Source organism: Schistocerca americana, chromosome 11, assembly GCF_021461395.2.
Source record: "Schistocerca americana isolate TAMUIC-IGC-003095 chromosome 11, iqSchAmer2.1, whole genome shotgun sequence".
NCBI lineage: Eukaryota > Metazoa > Arthropoda > Insecta > Orthoptera > Acrididae > Schistocerca > Schistocerca americana.
The window spans coordinates 144,243,754-144,267,721 of NC_060129.1; the positions used below are offsets into that span (position 1 = coordinate 144,243,754).

The 23,968-nt window shown below is 41.6% G+C and overlaps 1 protein-coding gene across 4 annotated transcripts in view; it reads left to right on the top strand.

Annotated features, from left to right (window-relative positions):
* Positions 1 to 23,968, top strand: part of LOC124554143 (26S proteasome non-ATPase regulatory subunit 10-like) — a 107,082-nt gene that overhangs the window by 65,623 nt on the left and 17,491 nt on the right. The gene's annotated exons all lie outside the window — the stretch shown is intronic.

The following is a 23,968-nucleotide window of genomic DNA, read 5'->3' on the forward strand; positions in this document are numbered from 1 at the left end:
TTTGTCTTACTTTGTTATGCTAATTATTGCTATTCTGATCAGATGAAGCGCCATCTGTCGGACATTTTTTTAACTTTTGTATTTTTTTGGTTCTAATAAAACCCCATGTCATTCCAAGCATGTGTGTCAATTTGTACCTCTCTATCTACATTATTCCGTGATTTATTCAGTTTTCAAATTTATACTGACTTTTTGATCACGCGGTGTATATACTAAATGAACATGGCACCGAGGTCAGTATTAGATGAGCGTTAATCGAAAAATATAGCTGAAAGAACGAGTGGAAAAAATAGAAAAGGAACGGAAAAATATAGAAACTGCAGTTAAGAAAGCAGCTGATGAAGCCTTAGAGAAAAGAGAGAGAAGGAAGGGTAAAATCTGGACACCAGAATTAGATGAAGTTGTAAAGAAAAACATAAGAGCTTATCGTAAGTATCTCACTGAAGCAATACAGGGACATCATAAAGTCTCTGAACAAAAGAAGAATGCAGCAAATTGAGCAGTGAAATGTATCTTGGGATAGGTTAAAGCATAGTACAAGAATGTGTTCATAGAAGGTAAATTATAACTTATAAGCAATGAAGATGTTCAGTCGAACGAAAAACGAAGTTGCTGATTTAAACAACATCCAAAAAGCACAGTGGGTAGGACATTAGAAAGACTGGTGGAATGTACAAACACGTTGCACAGATTTTTGGAGCAAATGGCTACTACATGATGATGATACATAAAACTATGGCACCAAAGGAGAAGGGCAATAGGGAAATGCAGAACGAAGCACGGAAAACCGTCGTGCTACCATACGTACAAGGGGTCACTGAACGTCCGGGCATAATTCTCCATCGGGCAGGTATTAATCTGATTTTTCGTAGCAACAAGAAAATAAAAGACGTTCTGGTCTCGACGAAGGATACAATTGATAAGTTACATGCCGCCGGAGTTCATGAAATCGGGTGCAAATGTGGACTGGTGTATGTAGGCGACGCCGGGCATCCAATAAGCATAAGGTTATCAGAACACGAGAGAGAAGCCCTCAACTGTAAAAAGAAAAGCTTATGGTGTGGATGGCATAGATCCTGAACTGTTAAAACATGGAGACACTCCTCTACATAAGAGACTAATACATTTATTTAATATGCGATACAGAAATGGAGCTATTTCAGGAGGATGGTCACAAGCAACAATTGCGAGAACTAAAGAGCAATCGGATTACTGGACACCACATACTAAGTTTCTGCAAGTGTAGTAAACAAAAGGCTGAAGGTTACAGCTGAGAGTTTTTAGCCAAAGAACCATTTTGGAGGGTCAGTTTGACAACAGATGCAGTGTTTATAACTAAACAAATAATCGAAAAATGGAGGAAATAGTATAGGCAAATTAGTTTATCATTTATTGTGTACATTTCGAAGAGTCTATTCAAACACGACTGCAATTTTAGATATAAATGGTTTTCTTACACAGCCTATAAATGCAAGAAAAGGAGTTTGGCTAGAATGCAGCATTTTTCACCCACACTTTTTAACATTCATTTTGATGATGCAGACTGGGAATGGAAGAAGATATTAATGGGAGATTTAATACTAACTCAAATTCCCAGTTGAACTGACTTTTATTTGCGGACAATGCCATGTTACTGCTGGAGAATTAAGATGAGTTACAAAGGGAAATACATTCATTAATTAAGATTTGCGAAGAGCACTATTTGACGATTTCAGGAAAGTGACGCAATTAATGGCTTTTAAGGGAAAACACCTTGTAGAGACAAAAATTGTGACTGACAGTGTAACAGTTCCAGCATTTTAACTATTTAGGCTACGATGTCACATCTGAGTGTGACAAAGTTATAGAGAAGAAATCAAATCAACAATAAAGACATGTCCAAAGAATAAAACGAAATAAGAAAAACTATTGAAGTTATATAAGAAAATCCTAAGAAAAGTGAGGTCTCTAAGGTCAGAAAGGGATGCAGAAGAGCTGACTGATTTCGATTCTCAATAAAGTACAAGAAAGTTGGCAAACAGGAACGAATATTCAAAAGAATAGGTGGAAAAAGATTACCTCTCTGTGTAAGAAGATTTAACCAACTTGGGAGAACAACTTAAGGAAGATAGAGGAAGTAATAACAGGCAAAACAAAAAAAAAAAAAAACAGGCCTAATGCTTGAAGTGAAGATGAGGTGAGATATGGAGAAATTCTGAGTGAGTGAGCATAAGAGATGTACATCTTTCTCAGGAGTGACAGTGGAATTATGTTTAGTTCAGAATCACTCCAATGTAATTATCTGGGAAAGTGCCATATGAAGCATATCCTTTCCTAAAGATTCTTTATATATCGGTGTGTTTACGACAATTTGTGCTTTCAATGATGATTTCGTATATGATATACCAGTCCTGAAGGTAATGGATGTTCAAGCATGGTGTTGACCCACTGTCATACAACAAAACGTAGGTGTTATGTGAATGAGTATTTGGTAGCTGTGGATATAGTATGTAGAGGTTCTCAGAAAGATACGTTGAAGGAGGAGTAAGCAGAAGTAGCAGTAGGAGAGATAAAAAAAACAGATATTAAGCACACAAGTGAGGAGATGGCTTGTTTCTAGTGTGTTTAATGAAATTTGAATTTTCTTTAAATGATTTTCTGGGCACTTAAATAAACTCATGCTCATAAGTTAAGGATAAACGCAGAATGTGGTGCCACACAACGTGGCACTATACAAAACTGGCACCAAGAGGATAGGCATATAGGGAACACACACGACACAGATCCGTAAGTCCACAGTATTGGTGTTAAGTTGAGAAAACCGTCCCGAAACACATGTGCTACACCATTGTTTCCTGCGCATGTACCCAAACACCATATGGGATATGATCACCATGCACACTTACACAGGCCGCACAGTGGGTTCACATACTCTGGATCAGGCGTCGAGCAGCTGCTGGGGTATCGCCCCCCATTTTTGCACCAGTGCCTGTTGGAGCTTCTGAAGTGTTGTAGGAGTTTGAAGACGTGCAGTGATACGTCGACCAAGAACATCCCAGACGTGCTCGATGGCGTTTATGTCTGGAGAACAGACAGACCACTCCATTCGCCTGGTATCTTCTGTTTCAAGGTACTCCTCCACGATGGCAGCTCTGTGGGGCTGTGTGTTATCATCCATCAGGAGGAAGATGGGAACCACTGCACCCCTGAAAAGGTGGACATACTGGTGCAAAATGACGTCCCAATACACCTGACCTGTTACAGTCCCTCTGTCAAAGTCATACCGGGGTTCATGTGCACCTATCATAATCCCACCCCACACCATCAAACAACGACCTCCATACACGTCCCTTTCAAGGACATTAAGGGGTTGATATCTGGTTCCTGGTTCACACCAAATGAAAACCCAGCGAGAATCAGTGTTCAGACTATACCTGGACTGGTCCGTAACATAACCTGGGACCACTGTTCCAATGACTGTGTACTGTGTTCTTGACACCAGGCTTTATGGGCTCTCCTGTGACCAGGGGTCAGTGGAATGCACCTTGCAAGTCTCTGAGCAAATAAACCGTGTCTGTTCAGTCGTCTGTAGGCTGTGTGCCTGGAGACAACTGTTCCGGTAGCTGCGGTAAGGTTCTGAGCGAGGCTACCTGCAGTACTCTGTGGCCGTCTGTGGGCACTGATGGTGAGATATCGGTCTTCTTGTGGTGTTGTACACTGTGGGCGTCCCGTACTGTAGCGCCTGGACACGTTTCCTGTCTGCTGGAATCGTTGCCATAATCTTCACTCTTCGTGGAGCACGGAGGGCCTGTATTTCGATCTGCTGTGTTTGACCAGCTTCTAGTCGCCCTAGTATTCTACCCAACGTCATCAATATGTGTTCTTTGAGCCATTTTCAATACACAGTCTCCATTAGCATGTCTGAAAACGTTTTGTGCCCACTTACTCGCGGCACCATACTCTGGCATGCACCAACACACCTCTGCATATGTGGACTGCTGCCTGCGCCACTGTGCGTCGACCACAGATCAAATGTACCACCTGGTCATACCCTGAAGTGATTTAAACCCACAAACCGCCAACCAGAGCGTTGTTTTACCATGTCTCGGCATTATCATTAATTTATGAGCCTGAGTGTCTATAGAGACTACTGAAAATTTGTGCCACACTATGACTTGAACCTGAGCTTCCTGCTTACTGCAAGCAGTTGTCTGGATCATTAGGCCATCTGAGCAAACCTTCAGTCCTGTCTCAAACTGCACCTTCCTTCTAGTTACCGCCCCATTTCTCTTACAAGCTGTGTCTGTAAGGTGATGGAGCGCATGGTTAATGCTCGGTTAGTCGAGATTCTTGAATCTCGACGGCTACTTACTAATGTCCAATGCGGCTTTCGTCGCCGCCGCTCCGCTGTTGACCACCTTGTGACCTTGTCGACATTCATCATGAACAACTTTTTGCGAAGGCGCCAAACGGTAGCCGTGTTCTTCGACTTGGAGAAGGCTTATGACACCTGTTGGAGAGGAGGTATCCTCCGCACTATGCACAGGTGGGGCCTACGCGGTCGCCTGCCCCTTTTTATTGATTCCTTTTTAACGGATCGAAAGTTTAGGGTATGTGTGGGCTCCGTATTGTCCGACGTCTTCCTCCAGGAGAACGAAGTGCCTCAGGGCTCCGTCTTGAGCGTAGCCCTTTTTGCCATCGCGATCAATCCAATTATGGATTGTATTCCACCTAATGTCTCAGGCTCTCTCTTTGTCGATGACTTCGCGATCTACTGCAGTGCCCAGAGAACATGCCTCCTGGAGCGCTGCCTTCAGCGTTGTCTAGACAGCCTCTACTCATGGAGCGTGGCAAATGGCTTCCGGTTCTCTGAAGAGAAGACGGTTTGTATCAACTTTTGGCGCTATAAAGCGTTCCTTCCGCCATCCTTACATCTCGGTCCCGTTGTTCTCCCATTCGTGGACACAACTAAGTTACTAGGGCTCACGTTGGACAGGAAACTGTGTTGGTCTCCACATGTCTCTTATTTGGCGGCCCGTTGGACACGTTCCCTTAATGTCCTCAGAGTTCTTAGCGGTTCATCTTGGGGAGCGGATCGCACTGTCCTGCTTCGCTTGTATCGGTCCATAGTCCGATCGAAGCTGGATTATGGGAGCTTCGTCTACTCGTCCGCTCGGCCGTCCCTCTTACGCCGGCTCAACTCCATCCACCATCGGGGGATACGTCTTGCGACCGGAGCCTTCTACACTAGTCCTGTCGAGAGTCTTTATGCTGAAGCTGCCGAGTTACCGTTGACCTACCGGCGCGACGTACTGCTGTGTCGGTATGCCTGCCGGTTGTCGTCTATGCCCGACCACCCCTCTTACAAGTCCTTCTTCGCCGATTCTCTCGACCGTCAGTACGGGTTGTATGTGTCTGCCCTGCTGCCCCCCGGAGTCCGCTTCCGTCGCCTGCTTCGACAAATGGATTTTGCCCCCCCTACCACCTTCAGAGGGTGAGAGCCCGACACCACCTTGGCTCCAGGCTCCGGTTCATTTTTATCTCGACCTCAGCTCACTCCCGAAGGAGGGTACTCCGGCTGCAATGTATTGCTCACGGTTTGTCGAACTTCGTGCTCGACTTGCCGGTCACACCTTTATTTACACCGATGACTCCAAAACTGACGATGGTGTCGGCTGTGCCTTTGTCGTCGAGGCCGCCACATTTAAATACCGGCTCCTCGACCAATGTTCCAGCTTTACGGCCGAGCTTTTTGCTCTCCATCAGGCCGTTCAGTATGCCCGCCGCCACCGCCATTCATCATATGTACTCTGCTCTGACTCACTCAGTGCTCTTCAGAGCCTTGGAGCTCCCTATCCGGTCCATCCCTTGATTCAACGGATACAGCAGTCCCTCCATTCTTTCGCTGATAACGGTGGTTCTGTCAGCTTTCTGTGGGTTCCCGGACATGTAGGAGTGCCTGGGAATGAGGCTGCGGATGCTGCGGCCAAGGCTGCAGTCCTCCTGCCTCGGCCAGCCTCCCATTGTGTCCCGTCATCTGACGTTCGTGGGGATGTATGTAAGAGGCTTGTGTCGTTGTGGTGGGATGCTTGGTCATCCCTCCAAGGAAACAAGCTCCGGGCAGTAAAACCGCTACCAACTGCTTGGATAACATCCTCCCGACCATCTCGGCGCGAGGAGGTCCTTCTGACCAGGTTGCGGATTGGGCATTGCCGGTTTAGCCACCGCTACCTGCTCTCCGGTGACCCAGCCCTGCAGTGCCCTTGTGGTCAGGCATTAACAGTGCGCCATGTTTTATTGTCGTGTCCCCGTTTTAGTCAATTTCGTGTTGTCCTGTCCCTGCCATCTACTTTACCGGATGTTTTAGCTGATGACGCTCGAGCAGCTGCTCGTATTCTGCGTTTTATAACTTTAACTGGCTTGTCCAAAGACATTTAATCTTTTTACTTATTTTGTCTGCATCTTTGTCAGGTCCTTCTGGTGTCCCCTCCATCCCCTTGAGTTTTACCAGATTCCATGTGCTCTAACAACAGTGACTGGGCGCTAATGACCTCAGCAGTTGAGCGCCCTTAAACCCAACCAAAAAAAAAAAAAAAATGTCTCAAACTGATATACTGACCTTTTATTTTGAAACACTAGTGTCAGATTTTCTCGCACGAGATATATGGGAATAGCAGCTATGGAGCTATGGGGGGAGGGTGGATGGGGTGGGAGGATGGATTCGATGGAGGACCGTGGCTTCTCTTACTACAAAATCTTGCATCGAAGAACCTTTAGTGGTAGTGTTTGGAAATCATGAGTGAGAACATCATCCATAATTGTAACCTGTTCGCTTATCCCTTTTATATTTTAGTGAACTAGACTTGTTACCATTCTTTGTGTCAAAACAAACAAAACACATTGCTCTGCTATGAGAGAAAATGATTGGGGTCCAAAACTTAAACAACAACAGAAGAAATGTAAACTATATCTGTCAGGAAGTGGTATTCTGAAAGGGGTGCGTGGATCTTGTAAATAGCAGATCTACGTGTGTGACGGAGTCTTCAGAATCAAATTGCACTTTGCCCAAGTGTCAAACTTAATTGATCTTAACATTAGGGCAGCTACCTGCATATTGGGCACCAGCATATGCATTCTGAGAACGAATGTGGTCTGAAAATAACACTCTGACGAAGTTTTTTTTTAATGTATTGTCTTTTGGAAATTGACCTTACAGCCAGCTAATGACAGGAAATGCAGTATTACAATTGGTTTTGACAATTCACTGTAGACATTATTTAAATCGTCCCCTGGTGTGATGCAACACAGAATTAACAAAGGACTTAATTCGACATAAAACAAGATTTACGATCAGTGTATTTAAAAATGAGTGAACAAAACTAATATGGAACACTGGTAGTATATTACAAAAAAATCTAAATACCAAGACATAGAGACTTTGAGGTGAAAGCACCTCTGCCAGTAAAATATACAGGCAGCCATAGATGTTGCGATCGCGCATTGCGTCTCAGCAAATCTCAATGAGTCAACTGACACTGTCCACAAGCTTCTGACTCACCTGACGCAAACATTCCACAATTCATTTTTATAAGCAAATTATTTTAACAATATCGATGAAGATCTCATCTCTCCATTAATGCCGGCCGGAGTGGCCGAGCGGTTCTAGGAGCTACAGTCTGGAACCGCGCGACCGCTACGGTCGCAGGTTCGAATCCTGCCTTGGGCATGGATGTGTGTGATGTCCTTAGGTTAGTTAGATTTAAGTAGTTCTAAGTTCTATGGGACTGATGACCTCAGAAGTTAAGTCCCATAGTGCTCAGAGCCATTTTTCTTCATTATTGATAACGTTTTTACTGATTCTGGCTCAGCATCTCGAAAGAAGCACTTGTGAATAGAGATGCATTAGCCTCGTAGCAAGTCTGTAAGGAACTTAGTCACCACATCATTGACGTCAGTGTTCCCAGCAAAATACTCATATCTGTGTGAGAAACGCAACATGTCTGTGGCGCGCTTATTTAAATGTCTAGCTTGGGTGAGTACCATCACAGTCCCACCTTCTGGAAAACCGTGCCAAATTCTGTAAAACTGGAGCATTAGATCGTCAACACTCCGAGGAGGTTGGTGGGCTCTGCCCATGATACCTCAAACGTTCTCAGTTTGGGAGAGATCTGGCGATCGTGGTAGCCAACGTTACGTTTGGCAAGCACGAAAACAAGCGGTAGAATCTCTCGCCATGTGCAGGTGGGCATTACCTTGTTGAAATGTTAGCCCAGGATGGCTCGCCATGAAGGGCAGCAAAACAGGGTGTAAAATATTGTGTACATGCCACTGTCCTGCAAAGGTGGTGCGAGTGAAAACCGAAGGGGTCCAGTTATGAAAAGGAATGGTATCCCAGACCATCACTCCTGGTTGTCTGACTGTATTGGGGATTACATTCGGGCTGCTACACCACTGCTGTCTGGGGCGTCTCAAAACTTTTCTGGTCATCGGGGCTCAGTTCTAAGCAGGACGTATCACTGAAGACAATTCTACTACAGTGCATGAGATTCAACATTTTTTCTGGATTTTTATTTACCATTTTTTTTATTTTTCCGGAATTTTATATGTTTTAAACATTTTTTACGTCTTTTTCCGTATTTTTCATAGTCTTTGCGTAAATTTACAAGTATATACCTTACCTGGTGTCGGTCACTTTTTCTTTCAACTGTGATACTGGTTCCCCGCCTGGCTAGAGCATTCACAAACTGTTTCTTAAAAAAAAAAAAAAAAAAAAAAAAAAAAAAAAAAAAAAAAAAAAAAAAAGGTCATCTAACACACGATTTAACTGTGCAGCCCCACGCTTATATATGCTACAACAAACATGGATTGATAACTTTAACCATAGCTTAAATACAGCTGGCTGCCTGTCGATTCTTATAATATTTCAATCCATGACCACACAACAACGATGGCACACATTTATATACTTTCTTGTAAACTAATACCGCAGAATACGGTCGGACTAGGTCTGTCAAAGTTTCACAGGTACTCCAAAGGTTTTAGTTTGGAATAATTATCGAAAAACTGGCCAGGCAATAATGCCAGATAGTGAATTATAAATCTATGCTCTCTGTGTGTATAATTCTACTTATTTAATTTGCATATCGGTTATACAAACAGCAATACTGGCAGTTATATTGGTGGAATTCTGTGTTCCCTGAGGGATGATTCTCTTTTCATCATTGGCAAAATATATTTCAAAATCAGTATGGAAGTCGTTAAACATTACACTTCTTAATGTTTGGAGGCAGTGGATGACAGGCTGTTCATCTACGTGGCAACAGATTCATCAGTCCAGTTACTGGAGTCGAAAACTTATAGAACCAATACTGGGTACAACGCTTAGTATTTGGGGTTACGTACTGCCGAAACAGCACCGCCTTCCCAAAGGCAGCAGAAAAAGTCTAGTGAGACTAATTGTCCTTAGGACAGTTGCAATGAATCTTTTCTTCTCAGAAGTTTTTTACTTCAGTTGTACTGTTCGATTCAACAAATTACGACATGACTTTAGTGAATTTTTATACTTAAATTACGTATCTCACATCTAAAGATAGTTCTAAATATACAGGATGTCCATAAAGTCCCTTTACAACTTCAAAATTTTATTACAACAGTAGCTGTTGAAATATTTTAACAATATTTCTTTTATTGTAAGTAGTGTTCATAAAAGTGTTTTTGACAGTGTTTAACAGGCCTCCATATGGGCGCCTTTAGTTGCAGAAGCACATCAAGACCGTACTCGATTTCTTGCCATGTTCGCTGTAGCATCAATGGTGGCAATGGCATTACGAATCCTTTGCTTCAAGTCAGCAATGTCCCATATCTGCGTTTCATACCCCCATAAAAAAAAGTCCAGTGAAGTGATATCTGGCGAACGCGGTGCCCAAGGAATTGACCCATCCCTCCCAATCCATCTGTCTGGAAATATTTCATTGAGGAACCAACGAACATGCAGTCCCCAATGTGGTGGAAAATGATAGTTGGTTGTAAGTCAAACAATTGCGGTGCTACATGTTCCGTCAGAAGGTCGAGCTAAACATCTGCAGTAATTGTTCACTCGTTGAAGAAAAATGGACCGATTATTCGGTTGCACATGATTCCACACCACACATTCACTTTTGGACTATCCCAGTGAAGCTCCCTAGTCACATGGGGGTGTTCAGATCCCCAGATTCTCACACTGTGCCTGTTTAATGTCCAAGAAACATGAAAAGTTGCCTCGTTACTGAAACAAACTCACTTGAGGAATGTTTCATCCTCCGAAATGCGTTCCAGCATGTTGAATGCAAACTCTGTCTGTTTTGACTTGTCATTTGGCACAAGTGTCTGCAACAGTTGCACTTTGTAACCGTACAACCGTAAGATCCTGTGGAGGACCTTATGCACAGCTTGACGTGGTAGTTGCAACTTTCTGGCAGCAGTAGGTGAACGAATGAAGACGTTTAAAACGCGATCGATGTTTTCGTCGCAGGTTCTTGGCCGCCTGCTCCTCCCTTTATCCAACACTGTCCCTGTCTCCATAAATTTTTTGTGCCATGCACGGATTGAAGGGCGCGATGGTGGATCTCTTCCATACTTCGTTCTGAAGTTTCGTTGAGTCTCACCATCCGAGTTTGTCTCAATAAACCAGGACACACATTGTGCCTTCTGTTGAGCAGTTGCCATTTTATAGAGGTTCAGTTCCTTCCATCAACACAGTATCTGAAACACAAAACTTTAGTATATATAAAAACTTCAGTAAACGCTGATTACGTTAATAGAAATTTTGTTAAAATATTTTAACAACTGCCATGTAATAAAATTTTGAAGTTGTAAAGTGTCTTTATGGACACCCTGTATTTGATCACAAAACACATTTTTTTCTGACAACGTTATTATATTTTTCATATCAATCCATTTAGTAACATTGATCTTGAACCATGGATTGTACGTCGTCTTCAACCCAGCTATTCTGTTTTGAATTCACGTAACACATGCATGTTGATCGAACCTATCACTAACATAGCATTACGTGACCATGAGAAAATGATTGAATAAACAATGAAAGGATGACATTCTGCAAGTTGGGGTCTGGAATGTCAGAAGCTTGAAAGTGATGGGGAAGCTTGAAAATCGGAAAAGCAAACGCTCAGTCTAGATACAGTGGGGGTCAGTGCACTGAAATGGAAAGAAGAAAAGGATTTCTGGTGAGATGAGTATAGGATAACAACGGCAGAAAATGGTATAACCGCCGTAGGATTCGTTATGAACAGAAGGTAGGGCTGAGAGTGTGTTGCAGTGAAGAGTTCAGTGATAGGGTTGTTCTTATCAGAATGGACAGAAAACCAACACTAATTCCATCAGAATTTCTAAAATTATTGGGGGAAGTGGCAACCATAGTTCAGGTACACACACTGCAATCGCTAGCTGAAGATGAATAGTAGAGGAAGTATATGAAGATGCTGAAAGGGTAATACAGTACGTAAAGGAAGATGCAAATCTGATAGTCATGGGGACTGGGTGCAGTTGTAGAGGAAGAAGTGGAAGAAAAGTTCGCAGAAGAGTATGGGATTGGGACAAGGAGAAAGACTAATTGAGTTCTGTAATAAATTTCAGCTAGTAACAACGAATACTCAATTCAAAAATCACAAGAGGAGGAAGTATACGTGGAAAAGGCCGTGTGATACGGGAAGTTTAGATTACATCATGATCAGACAGAGATTCCGAAATGAGATACTGGATTGTAAGGTGTACCCAGGAGCGAATATAGATTCAAACCACAATGTAGTAGTGATGAAGAGTATGCTGAAGTTTATGGGATTAGTCACGAAGAACCAATATACAATGAAGTGGGATAGGGAAGTACTAAGGAATGGCAAGATACGCTTGAAATTCTCTAAGGCTATAGATACGGCAATAAGGAGTAGCTCAAATGGCAGTACAGTTGAAGAGGAGTGTATATCTCTAAAAACGACAACCACAGAAATTGGAAAGAAAAACACAGGTACAAAGAAGATAACTGTGAAGAAACCATGGGTAACAGAAGAAATACTTAAGCTGATTGATGAAAGGAGGAAACACAAAAATATTCAGGGAAACTCAGGAATACAGAAATAGAAGCCGCTGAGGAATGAAATAATTAGGAAGTGCAGAGAAGCTAAGACAAAATAAGTGCACAAAAAATGTGGAGACAACGAAAAACAAATGATTGTCGGAAGGACTGACTCAGTATATAGGAAAGTCAAAACAACCTTTGGTGAAATGAAAAGCAAGGGTGTTAACATTAAGAGCGGGAAGGGAATTCCACTGCTAAAGGCATAGGAGAGAGCAGTTAGGTGGAAAGAGTAGACTGAAGGCCTCTACGTTGGGGAAGATTGGACTGATGTGATAGAAGAAGAAACAGGAGTCGATTTAGAAGGGATAGGGGATCCAGTATTAGAATCAGAATTTAATAGAGATTTGAAAGACTTAGGGTCAGATAACGCAGGAGCTATAGATCACATTCCATCATAATTTCTAAACTCTTTGGGGGAAGTGGCATCAAAAAAATGGTTCAGATGGCTCTGAGCACTATGGGACTTAACATCTGAGGTCATCAGTCCCCTAGAACTTAGAACTACTTAAACCTAAAGACCTAAGGACATCACACACATCCAAGCCCGAGGCAGGATTCGAACCTGCGACTGTAGCGGTCACGCGGTTCCAGACTGAAGCGCCTAGAACCGCACGACCACACCGGCCCGCGAAGTGGCATCAAAACGACTATTCACGTTGGTGTGTAGAATGTGGCGACGTAACATCTGACTTTCGGAAAAACATCCACACAATTCTGAAGACTGCAAGGGCTGACAAGTGCGAGAATTTTCGCACAATCAGCTTAATTACCCATCCATTCTAGCTGCTGACAATAATACACAGAAGAATTCAAGCTGCTGACAATAATACACAGAAGAATATAAAAGAAAATTGAGGATGTGTTAGATGAAGATAAGTTTGGCTTCAGGAAAGGTAAAGGCACCAGAGAGGCAATTGTGATGTTGCGGTTGATAATGGAAGTAAGACTAAAGAAAAATCAAGACACGTTCATAGGATTTGTCGACCTGGAAAAAGCGTTGAGAAATGTAAAGTGGTACATGATGTTCCAATTTTTTGTAAAAATAGGGGTACGCTATAGGGAGAGACGGGTAATATACATTCTGTACAATAGTCAAGTGGAAATAATAAGAGTGGACGACTAAAGCCCGGTCCACACGCAACGATCTGTCTGCGCAGACATCGGCGCAGATGTCTGTACATGCAAAAGATCGCTGCAAATGTGGTGTGTTCACACTACACAAACCCCAATCTACTACTCGCCCGCCATCTGTCGGTGGAGAAAAGAAATATCAGTGGCTAGCGACTACGCTCCCCGTAAACGTCAAAAATTTAATTCGGTTCTTTTGATATATAGAAATGGAGGAAGTTCTGTTGTGGTCTGTGTTCGCAACTTGCGTTGCAAAAAACATTCAGACCAACCGCAGGAAACAGAGAAAGCAGTCAAAATGGTGTAGACAGTGGCTGGTAAAGCGAAAGCAGTTTTCTCACGTAAATTTACTGCGAGATTTGCAGGGCGAACCTTAAGAAAGCCAAGCAGATCAAAATACCATAACGTTGGCTGGTATACTTGATCTACTCCTACACCAGATCTTCTAGGTTTCTGTACTTTGGATAACTCTTTTCGGTAAACAGTTCGCAAAGAATTTTTTATTTTTTTATTACTATTTCTCTCTTTGCCGAGGGGTCAACTACCCGCAGTTTTTCAATTGGAGCATTGTATGGTACTGTCATTTTGTCTCGGTCACTATATTCTTTACTTTTAATCTTCCAGAAACATGGGTGGTTTCTATATATTTCAATGAATTCACTAACAAACTCTCGAGAACACTGACGAGTATCAGCCATTTTAATGCCCTGTGCGCACAAATACAAACACCAGACTGAGCAAACAGCTGTTTCGCGCCAGATTTGCGGCGATCTCCTGTCCACACGCTCCAACTTGTCTGCGCAGATGTGGTTTGAACCCACAGATTTGAGAGGTTTCGCTCAAACCTCCAACTCCAACTTCCAGGTTTGCACACACCTCAGGTTGGTGCAAATCTTCTGTCCACACGCAACGATCTGTCTGCGCAGATGTGATGTGCGCAGACATTTGCGCAGACAGATCGTTGTGTGTGGACGGGCCTTAAGAACTAAGTGCTCGGATTAAGTAGGCCGTAGGGTGTAAGACTGGGATGTAGTCTTTCGCCCCTACTGTTCAATCTCTACACTGAAGAAGCAATGATGGAAGTAATGAAAGGTTCAGGAGTGGAATTAAAAGGTGAAAGGATATCAATGATACGATTTGCTGATGACATTGCTATCCTGATCGAAAGTGAAGAAGAATTACATGATCTGCAGAATGGAATGAACAGTCTAATGAGCACAGGTAATGGACTGAGACTATATCGAAGAAATTAATGAGAAGTAGCAGAAATTAGAACAACGAGAAATGTAACATCAGGATTGATTGTCGCAATGTAGATGGAGTTAAGGAATTCTGCTATGTAGGCACCAAAATAACCAATGACGGGCAGAGCAAGGATGACATAAAAAGGAGACTAGCACTGGCAAAAAGGGCATTCCTGGCCAAGAGAAGTCTACTAGCATCAAATATCGGCCTTAATTTGAGGAAGAAATTTCTGAGAATGTACGTTTGGAGCACCGCATTGTATGGTAGTGAAACATGGACTGTGGGAAAACTGGAGAAAAGAATCGAAGCATTTGAGATGTGGTGCTACAGACTAACGCAAAAAATTAAGTAGACTGATAGGGTAAGGAATGAGGAGGTTCTGGGCAGAGTCGGAGAGGAGGAATATGTGGGCGAGTGCTACTCTAAGATGAAGAGGTCGATACAGGAGAGAAATTGGAGGCGGGCCGCGTCAAACTAGTCAGAAGACTGAGGACTCGAAAAAAGAATCCTGTAGCGAATGAGCTAGTGTTGCCCGAAAGATGGGACTGTGGTGATGCTCCCCTGGCTCGACATTTAACTAAATGCGCCTCAGACACGTTGCGTGCCTCGGACAGATAGGAGCACTTGCTGGAGTCTTTTACTGAGAACGTTGACGCCAGCGGTGTTGTGGATAGTTCCATGTAGATTCGAAACAAGGCTAATTCATCTGTATTTACGTGTGCGTCTTTTGGGATGCTGATGGACAATCAGTAAATCTCTTATCAGCAATGAGCGATGAGAACTTGGTCAATGTTGTTAAAATAATGAGCAGTGGTATTTGCTCATAGCAATGTACTATGGAATTTCTGCATTGTTGTTGTTGTTGTTGTTGTGGTCCTCAGTCTGGTTTGATGCAGCTCTCCATGCTACCCTATCCTGTGCAAGCTTCTTCATCTCCCAGTACTTACTGCAACCCACATCCTTCTGAATGTGCTTAGTGTATTCATCTCTTGGTGTCCCTCTACGATTTTTACCCTCCACACTGCCCTCCAATGCTAAATTTGTGATTCCTTGATGCCTCAGAACATGTCCTACTAACCGGTCCCTTCTTTTTGTCAAGTTGTGCCACAAATTCCTCTTCTTCCCAATTCTATTCAATACTTCATCATTAGTTATGGGATCTACCCATCTAATCGTCAACATTCTTCTGTAGCACCACATTTTGAAAGCTTCTATTCCCTTTTAGTCCAAACTATTTATCGTCCATGTTTCACTTCCATACATGGCTACACTCCATACAAATACTTTCAGAAACGACTTCCATACACTTAAATCTATACTCTGTGTTAACAAATTTCTCTTATTCAGAAACGCTTTCCTTGCCATTGCCAGTCCACATTTTATATCTTCTCTACTTCGACCATCATCAGTTATTTTGCTCCCCAAATAGCAAAACTCCTTTACTACTTCAAGTGCCTCATTTCCTAATCTAATTCCCTCAGCTTCACCCGACTTAATTCGTCTACATTCCATTAGCCTCGTTTTGCTTTTGTTGGTGTTAATCTTATATCCTCCTTTCAAGACAGTGTCCATTCCGTTCAACTGCTCTTCCAAGTCTTTTGCTGTCTCTCACAGAATTTCAATGTCATCGGCGAACCTCAAAGTATTTATTTCTTCTCCATGGATTTTAATAGCTACTCCGAATTTTTCTTTTGTTTCCTTTACTGCTTGCTCAATATACAGATTGAATAACATTGGGGAGAGGCTACAACCCTGTCTCACTCCCTTCCCAACCACTGCTTCCCTTTCATGTCCCTCGACTCTTATAACTGCCATCTGGTTTCTGTACAAATTGTAAATAGCCTTTCGCTCCCTGTATTTTACCCCTGCCACCTTCAGAATTTGAAAGAGGGTATTCCAGTCAACATTGTCAAAAGCTTTCTCTAAGTCTACAAATGCTAGAAACGTAGGTTTGCCTTTCCTTGAACTTTCTTCTAAGATAAGTCCTAAGGTCAGTATTGCCTCTCGTGATCCAATATTTCTACGGAATCCAAACTGATCTTCCCTGAGGTCGGCTTCTACTAGTTTTTCCATTCGTCTGTAAAGAATACGCGTTAGTATTTTGCAGCTGTGACTTATTAATTTTCACATCTGTCAACACCTGCTTTCTTTGGGATTGGAATTATTATATTCTTCTTGAAGTCTGAGGGTATTTCGCCTGTTTCATACATTTTGCTCACCAGATGGTAGAGTTTTGTCAGGACTGGCTCTCCCAAGGCCGTCAGTAGTTCCAATGGAATGTTGTCTACTCTGGGGGCCTTATTTCGACTCAGGTCTTTCAGTGCTCTGTCAAAGTCTTCATGCAGTATTGCATCTCCCATTTAATCTTCATCTACAGTCTCTTCCGTTTCCTTAATATTGTCCTCAAGTACATTGCCCTTGTATAGACCCTCTATATGCTCCTTCCACCTTTCTGCTTTCCCTTCTTTGCTTAGAACTGGGTTTCCATCTGAGCTCTTGATGTTCATACAAGTGGTTCTCTTATCTCCAAAGGTCTCTTTAATTTTCCTTTAGGCAGTATCTATCTTACCCCTAGTGAGATAAGCCTCTACAGCCTTACATTTGTCCTCTAGCCATCCCTGCTTAGCCATTTTGCACTTCCTGTCGATCTCATTTTTGATCGTTTGTATTCTTTTTTGCCTGCTTCATTTACTGCATTTTTATATTTTCTCCTTTCATCATTTAAATTCAATATTTCTTCTGTTACCCAAGAATTTCTACTAGCCCTCGTCTTTTTACCTACTTGATCCTGTGCTGCCTTCACTACTTCATCCCTCAAAGCTACCCATTCTTCTTCTACTGTATTTCTTTCCCCCATTCCTGTCAATTTTTCTCTAATGCTCTCCCTGAAACTCTCTACAACCTCTGGTTTTTTCAGTTTATCCAGGTCCCATCTCCTTAAATTCCCACCTTTTTGCAGTTTCTTCAGTTTTAATCTACAGGTCATAACCAATAGATTGTGGTCAGAGTCCACATCTGCCCCTGGAAATGTCTTACAATTTAAAACCTGGTTCCTAAATCTCTGTCTTACCATTATATAATCTATCTGATACCTTTTAGTATCTCCATGGTTCTTCCATGTATACAGCCTTCTATCATGATTCTTAAACCAAGTGTTAGCTATGATTAAGTTGTGCTCTGTGCAAAATTCTACCAGGCGGCTTCCTCTTTCATTTCTTAGCCCCAATCCATATTCACCTACTACGTTTCCTTCTCTCCCTTTTCCTACACTCGAATTCCAGTCACCCATGACTATTAAATTTTCGTCTCCCTTCACTATCTGAATAATTTCTTTTATTTCATCATACATTTCTTCAATTTCTTCGTCATCTGCAGAGCTAGTTGGCATATAAACTTGTACTACTGTAGTAGGTGTGGGCTTCGTATTTATCTTGGCCACAATAATGCGTTCACTATGCTGTTTGTAGTAGCTTACCCGCATTCCTATTTTCCTATTCATTATTAAACCCACTCCTGCATTACCCCTATTTGATTTTGTATTTATAACCCTGTATTTACCTGACCAGATGTCTTGTTCCTCCTGCCACCGAACTTCACTAATTCCCACTATATCTAACTTTAACCTATCGACTTCCCTTTTTAAATTTTCTAACCTGCCTGCCCTATTAAGGGATCTGACATTCCACGCTCCGATCCGTAGAACGCCACTTTTCTTTCTCTTGATAACGACATCCTCTTGAGTAGTCCCCGCCCGGAGATCCGAATGGGGGACTATTTTACCTCCGGAATATTTTACCCAAGAGGACGCCATCATCATTTAATCATACAGTAAAGCTGCATGCCCTCGGGAAAAATTACGGCCGTAGTTTCCCCTTGCTTTCAGCCGTTCGCAGTATCAGCACAGCAAGGCCGTTTTGGTTATTGTTACAATGCCAGATCAGTCAATCATCCAGACTGTTGCCCTTGCAACTACTGAAAAGGCTGCTGCCCCTCTTCAGGAACCACACGTTTGTCTGGCCTCTCAACAGATACCCCTCCATTGTGGTTGCACCTACGGTACGGCTGATAGATATTGGAGGACTAAAACTCATGGTCTTTTTTGCAGAATATTCCGTGACACCACTTTTTGTGCAGTAGGACAATGGCTTCATTTTGAATCATACACACACCGGTAATGTACTCTTTGTATGTAACAAGAATTTATTTGTTTTGCAGTTAACGTCTCTAGAAGGGAGTATTTGTTGTTAAATAATGTACTAAGGCAATTGCTTATGATATAGATGGAAATCAGTAAATTAGCAGTACAAGATCACAGACACTTTGTGCATCTGGAACAACACAAATATATTAACAACCTAACAATTATTCTGCAAAGAACAGGATTCAAATGGAGTGCAGCAGTGCATGATTGATAGAGCATTCAGATATTTTTGGGGACAGGTTCCATTGTGATTGGCTGAGAGAATTATGCCATGATGTTGAGAACAGTGGGACGCAACTTGTGTAAATGGAATAACCATAAATTCTTTTACAACCAATAACCACATCGTAAATCTCTCACTACAGCCGACAGACCTAAAATAACGAAACTAGAGTAACTGTTATAACAATAAAATTATTTATAACAAATACTCACACACTAATCCTGTCACTGCCGACTAAGGACCTCAATTTACGAAACATAGGTAACTGGAATATTAATATAAATATTTATAACAAATACTTACAACCTGATCGTTGTTCCATTACAGCCTTCATCAGTCCTTGAATGAAAGCACACACCCAGAATGGATTCTTAATATTGAAAGGAAGGAGAGGATGGGATACACGATTCCTATTTGTCTACAAGTTTCCTGCATTTTTAAGCCCTCCTATTTGTCTAGAGAGAAATGGGGTTAGTGGAGGGAGAGGTGGAAGGGAAGTGGGCAGGGGTTCCCTGGGGGGAAGGGAATGGGGGCGATCTTGCTCACTTACCTCAGATGTAACCTGACGACACCTTGTAAGTTGTTACCAGATGCTGGAATGACCCCCCCCCCCCTTCTTATTATACCAGTTCCTGGAATTCAACGTCACTTATCTAAAGCCTGTGCTGCATATCTACCGACAATATACTTCTACTTTTCACCAAACAAGAAATATGCAAGATGATCAAATCATCTTCAGAAATGGAGAATAAGGAATTAATGAAATGTCTTTCAAATTTTTTGAACATTTATTGGCTATGATTGGGAGAGACTCCACAAATGTATACAATGAACTTTAAGGAGGATCATTATTTCCTATCGAGGGTCTAGTAGCATTCATCTCAAAGAACTATGAATGTCACTGCAAGGCTATAGATTGATGTTACTTAATGCTGCCTACAAATTTTAGCATTCCTGGTCAAAAGCAGACAAAAGCCACTACTAAATAAGGATCTAGGCTAATACCAATAAAGTTTAAATGAAGTTATGAGGATGCTAGACCAGTTGACAGAATATACAGGTACATATTATATCTGACCCACAGATCAGAATGAGCCATATTGCTTGTGTGCTTTGACAACATGTATGACTAACTTAACTTCAAAAAGATGACTAACATGATGTTTAACAGTAGAAAAGATAAGACCTCCACAGTCAACATTACAGAATAACTTAAGACATTATTGTTGTTAAAAAGGCCATTCGATAAGAATGGCTGTGGCCTGCAACGTTACATGCAGCTGACATGGAACCTGTCTCGAATTAGTAGAATATTTTTCAACTTGAAGACGATATGTCAGGAGGATGCGCATAAAATCAGTTTGCTGATCAACAAGAAGGGAGATATGCAGGAAAACAAACAAATTTTGACAATATGTGTCCAACTAACAGGACTGAAAAGTGATTATAAAAATCCCCAAGTCATGGAATTAGGCATGTCTATTAATAACCTAAATAGTTGCTGTTTTCATTTGTTTGGGAGACATCATTTTAGTTAACTGTGAGCATAAATGTATGGCAATCCTTGCAACGATAATGGGCTGTGAAACAAGAAATTCTACTAAATTAAAAATGGTAATCTTCATGAACACATATGCTATCGATATAATAAATAATTAGCAGGATTCTTCCACTGCCTGACACATTTGCTAACAGAACAGTATTATACCACTTAGTATGACATGGCAATATCTTCAAGAGTGTCTTTATTATCAGAATGTAACAGCAAATGGGAGTACTGCTGGGAATCACTGACGTTGGACTTGAAGCAATGGTTCTGGCATCATAGAAGAGGAACCCCCTCAGTTCTACATCCAAATGTCTTTTTATGGCACTGGAGTATCCTAGCAAAGTCATCCCGATCAACATTGGCGAGATGACACACCAACCAGAATATATTCGATAATAGTACATGTATACCAGTTATTAACAAGAAATACTACAGAAATATCCCATGCTGCCCTCCCAAATCAAAGCCAGCTGATAGGATGTAATTAATGATGTGATCAATATCAGAGAAGTAATGTAGATGACTTCTTCAGGTCCATGTCTGCACCACATATAATGACATTAGTAGACAGAAGGATGCATGGAATTGGATGATGATAAAAGATCGCTTGAGATAACATAAAACTGATGCATATTCTTCATCCACATTAGACTGATCTCCTGACACTGAATCACAATTTTAATGAAAAGGAATATTGAAGACTCTTAGACTTCAGGAGTAAAGAACTCCTCTAATTTTCTGTTAAATTGACGGATTAAAAAGAAAGGTTTAAGATAAGTGCTCATGCTGAACAGGAAATCACGCCTTAGTGATGGCATGACAAAAATTTTGAACTGGCATCACAGGTTTATTACATTGCATGTTGGCCATAACTGAGAGGTCTGCACTGAAATTCCCTTTTATGTCTTCTTCATTGATTCAGTCAGGACTGACTCATTCATTTCTTTACAGTGCATTTCACTTACATTATTGCTTGTGTATGGCACATACAGATCCTTCTGAAGATAATACAATAATATTTCCAGATTACCTTCTTTTTGCAGCCAGCTATCATCAGATGAAACATTTTTCTTCAGAAAAATTCAGATTTTTCTTCAGAAAAAAGAGAGGAAAAAAATTTCTAAACGAAAATATTATTTCCAGAATCATAAAGTTATAAAACTTGAAGAGTAATAATTTTTTTGTTTAGATAGTGTCCATAACATTGTAACTAAATCATTAGCTTTATCCATCTCCTGCAATCTCTTCTTCAGAATTTGTACATACAGTACTCCAAATATGACAAAGCAACCAGTAATTGTAGAAACTGATTGCTGGCAACCCTGTGGCAGTTTGGACTGATTTATTGCTGTTACTGAAGTTAATAAGCGTGCAGTTTTTGAACAGAATTGTAGAGAAAGTGGTGAGATAAAGTGAGTGGTAAACTTTCTGGAACAGCACCTTGTAGGCCTTGAGACTGCCTCCACATTCATACATGCAGTTATTTGTTGCCCAGTTCATAACTCATTCGTTCTACTCACTGACACTAATGAGAGGAACGCCCCTCACCAAACTGTTTCATAGGCTGTTTTCTCGCCACAGCTCATCAGAGTGTAGTGGGAAGCTGTCCTCATTTCACACCTCAGGCACATCCCCATAGGCTGGCGTTAACTGCCAGTCCAAGTAACCACACATCCAAAGCAGAACCACCTGCCACTGTAGATGACGTAGATGGCTGCTACCACAATGGATGTAAAGTACATAATTCCCCTTCTCTTAACTACCAATTACCCAGTTGCACTGAAATTCCCTCATGAATCTTCCAGCATACAGAATGTAGACTTCCACTAACACAGCCTTCCAGAATATGTAATGAACTGGAGCAAGTGGGTTCTTGCATTGGAAGTGAAAATGAGATGACTAGTTGCCAATTGAAATGCTGGTTCAACGACATGTACTGTAATGATGGGAGCACATGGTAGAGAGTCTCTGATCCACCAGGTTGGGATTGTCATTACAACAGGGCAGGTGATAGGCACAGATACAGATGTTTGTACATGAACCACTTTGGTCGCTCCATACTGAAGTTGCTGAATCGACAGTTCATGGTTTGATTCAAATTGGCTCTGAGCACTATGCGACTTAACTTCTGAGGTCATCAGTCCATGGTTTGATCCACACTTGTAGGATCAGTACATGACCTTGACATCTGTCATAGCTCTGTGTATCTTAAAAGGAAGTATTACCAGTGTTAGTATTCCATATCACTCTGCGCGTGTGTGTGATCTGGGATATCCTCCAGATGTATGCAGGATTCGCCTGGTCATGCCTAGGAAATCACTGTGGTGGTCAAAACTGCTTCCAGGTCGTTGCCACTGTATACTCCTATAAAATTCACGTAGTGTATCTCGCCATTAGAGGGGAAATATATGAATCATTTCATATAATTGTTAGAACACTAAGATCTGCTTGTTTGTACAAACTCATTTCCAGTTGAAAACAGCTAGATCAACATCTGCATGTGCATATGGTATTTAAAGAAAAAGATACTGGGTGCATGGTTGATTTACACTGGATTTTTCAGCTGTAACATTTCCTTCGACAGAATGAGAAATGAATTTATTTTTAATTACCTTTGATTTATAAATAATTTGTTGTATTTTACTTGTCTCCGCATGTAACACATATTTTTTGGAAACAGAATATAGGTATGGTTTGTTGTGTTTATTTTAATGAGGTTCTCACATACCAATGACACAGTGTTGTTTCTCAGTACTTACATCAATAATGTGAGGCATACAGTGTGTTCAAGAAGCCAAGGCTGGTTTACAGGAAGAGATGTCTGATGGTAATGTACACAAGTGCATGAAATATTAATTTACTATCCAAGCCTACAGATTGTGCTGCTGCATTCAGACACATGGAAGGCACAAGAATCTAGTTAAGAAGTGTGCAAATGACTGAACATGGTTGAGTATGTGAGCCTGTATGTAAGTGTGCATGTCTGCTTTTAGTTGATGGCTGATTATGTGTGGACATGTATTAATTTGCATGCACCATCACACACTGTGTGTGTGTGTGTGAGAGAGAGAGAGAGAGAGACAGAGACAGAGAGAGAGAGAGAGAGAGAGAGAGAGAGAGAGAGGGGGGGGGGGAGAGAAAGGGAGGGAGAGAGAGGAGGTGGGGAGAATGGATTTAGTATTATTTTTGTATCTGAAATATTTCGAGTGACAAATATTGTGGAAAACCAGTAATTTTTTCTATTTGGCGACAGTGTGTCAGAAAATTTACGAATAACTGAACTGAAATTCCCTGCTACCATGTCAAGATGTTTCTTTGAAATACCTAACAATGTGATTAGTTTCATGTTTTCCCATTTCGTCAGAAGGTAAGATGTGGCCAGAGGGATAATGGTAGCTATATTAAGCATATGTTTCAGAGGTCAAGGATTGGATAACAATAGCATCTGCCAGTCAAAGGAACTCACTGTCTGGAATGAACTGTGACAAAACATCACAAGTCAATTAGTTG